Raw genomic sequence first — 3,173 nt, 5'->3', positions numbered from 1 at the left:
AACGTAGCATATCTAGATACATCAGTTTTGCAATTTTTTGTCTAGTAGACAGATTTTTGTTTTCTCATAGAAAAACCCATTAGGATAGCACGTGACCGGTGATTGATCATTTCGACTTATTAATAGTCATATTTTATGCAAATGCAATAGAGGGGATGAAAAATGTTGTAAAGTGAACTAAAATATCAGCTTTTGACTTTATTGAGGGTTGTAATTGAAAGGCAAACAAGCCCCATTTTTTGCGATTGTTTTACCGTGGGGCTGGTCCAGCTCAATAAAATCGCATCATGTATCATATTCTCTGTATATTGGGTTACACCCCCTCGAATAATGAATAAATCAGTAATCTAATATGCACCCCGTGTGATGGGAACGGCGTTCGGTCCATCGGCTTATGTGGTTTACACGGATTAGCGTTGCCTTTTTACCGTTGGCATATTGAATGTGTAAAAGATATTAAACGGCTTTGATTTATGCCGCGCGTGCCCGCTATTAAAATGTTTGTGATGGAATCACGCTGTTTGACTTTCACACACAGCTGAAAGTCGTAATTACCACTTTTCCTCCCGCCGCCGCCGAGAGCGAGAAAATGCGAAGAGAATAATTCACCAATTCAAATTTAAATATTTCAAATGTGAAATGTAATTTACTCCAATAATTCTTCGGCGTCGTAAAAATGTCGCGAGATATTTTAATGTCGGTGAATTATTGCGGGAGAAATTAAACTTGGCGAAACGCAGAGCGCGACAATTTCATATTCTAACCGGCGGTTCTTTATTGCTGGATTCCTTGTTATTACGTCTTTAATATCAAATCTGAATTATGCCGACGCTTGGGACGCTCTTTTACGTACAGCGAGGAAAACGACGCCCAGATTATTTACAACTTTCCAACTGTACTCACACCAAAACCAAAAATTACCACAAAACGCAAATATTTTTCACCGAATCTGACGTTAAATGAGAACTCTAAATCAGTCCTTATGGAACCAACAACGAAAACTTGAGCGAAAAGTACTCAGGGTGAATCAGGTTGTTCTACCACATGGGTTTCTAACGCAGAAAAAAAAATGTTTACTTGTTATTGTAAAAAAAATTGTATTGAGCAAGTTTATTGGTAAAAAAAGCTCTAAATGTGCAAAAATGCAATTAGATTGCACTTCTAGATCGAATCATTCTGGTTGAGAATCGCTTTTAATTCGTCAAAATAAGCAAAAGAATCGCATTTATAAATGTAATTTTGCATTTTTTTATGAGTTTTTGTGTAAAACAAAAGGCTCTAAATTTACTAAGAACAGTAATCGAAAAGGGGTTGCACAAATAAGCTTCATCTGACCCCACTTTGTGCAAATTTTTGTTGATCTTTCTGACACTTCAAGTTAAATGAGAACTCTAAATCAGTCCTTACGAAGCCAACAACAAAAACTTTAAAAGTATTCATAGGGTGAATCAGGGTGTTCCACCACATGGGTTTCTAATACAGAAAGTAAAAAAATATATTAGTGTTTACTTATAAATTTATACAAAAAAATTCGAATTCAGCAAGTTTGTTGGTAAAAAAATGCTCTAAATGTACAAAAACAGACATTTCCAGATCAAATCACTGAGAATTCTAAAATTTTGTAACTTTCTGGTTGAGAAACGCTTTTAATTCGTCAAAATAAGCAAAAGTATCGCATTTATAAATGTAATTTTGCATTTTTTTATAAGTTTTTGTGTAAAACAAAAGGCTCTAAATTTACTAAAAACAGTAATCGAAAAGGGGTTGCACAAATAAGCGCCATCTGACCCGACTTTGTCCAAATTTTTGTTGGTTTTTCTGACATTTCAAGTAGTTCCTAAAGAATTAAATTTAGTGAGAGAAAAAGTGAGTTAGAGAAATAGTTGGAGAGAAAGAAAGAGAGAGAGTCAGTAATTCAGTTCAAATATGTCTAATATTTTAAATACTTCTTAGTTTTATTTTTTTAACATTCTTGAAATTAATTAATACTTTGTGAAATGTACTGTAATTAGTTTCGCTTCCAAATAAATTTGCAAAAAAATTTGATTTTTTTTTAACTCTTGCGTTCTAATTGACTTTGCGCTTTATTATCTTCCTTTAACATTGGAAAATTTTATATCACAAAAGTTACAAAGTCCATATCTCTGACGGTCTATCTCTCCCGGCTTTACCACACTATCTAGATAGACTTGAAACTTCACTGACTTAAAAAGTTTAAATTTAGACTTTCAAATTTGTAATTTAAAATTCTGAGTTTTGTAATACGTAGCTTAAAATTCTGTAAAATAACAAATTTATAATTTTGAGTAAAGTAAAAATTTGTTTTTTGAAAATCTCAAAATCTGACTTTTAAACTTAATTTTTTACAAATCTAATATAACTTAGAATATTAAAAAAAATATGATCCACATTAAAACCAAAATCACATACATCTTTTAAAATCAAAATTTCCACATCAAAAGTCACATGCTTGTACTAAAAATTTGTAAAATTGCAATTAAATCTAAACTTCAATTTTCTTTTACATTTTATTTTGTTTACAAACCAAAATTCGGTTCTTAACACTCAGAATTACGATTTGAAAATTCGATTTATTGCATTAGACTTAGAATATTTCACTTCATAACCTTTGAAACGAATCTTTAGCTTTATTATACAGTATTTTAGGCAAAATACATACAAAAACATACTTAACACATTTACACTTAAAATTGGAAAATATACTCAAAATATTTAAGTTATTATTGTCTTTCTTTAAACCACGGTTATTAACTATGGAAAATTTTATACCACACAACTTTATCAACATTGGTATTGGACTTCTAAATTCTAAGTTTCAAAGTCCATATATCTGGCTGGTTCATCTCTCCCGGCTTTACTCTACTTAAAGTTTCAACCTTTAGATTTTCAATACCAGTTTCTAAATTTAGAATTTTAACTAACACAAAAGTGACCCTTTTATGACCAAATGTCACAAGTAAAAGCTTTATCTTTGAGGCATGGAGTAAAAATTTTGTTTTTTTGCCTAAGCAGTTTTACTTTTACTATGACATGTACTGGTGTTCTCTTTCTTCTTTCTTGTTTGTAATGTAGGTTATCAGCATTCAACATTTTGCACTACTAACTGCACTAGTCATCTACTAATTAACTTAATAAACTTTTAAAAATCTCAA

Source organism: Tribolium madens, unplaced genomic scaffold, assembly GCF_015345945.1.
Source record: "Tribolium madens isolate multiple individuals breed KSU strain unplaced genomic scaffold, Tmad_KSU_1.1 Scaffold_19;HRSCAF=116;Tcas5.2_LG9, whole genome shotgun sequence".
In the NCBI taxonomy this organism is placed as follows: domain Eukaryota; kingdom Metazoa; phylum Arthropoda; class Insecta; order Coleoptera; family Tenebrionidae; genus Tribolium; species Tribolium madens.
The sequence above is the reverse complement of the archived record's forward strand: the minus strand, read 5'-3'. Positions refer to the sequence as shown.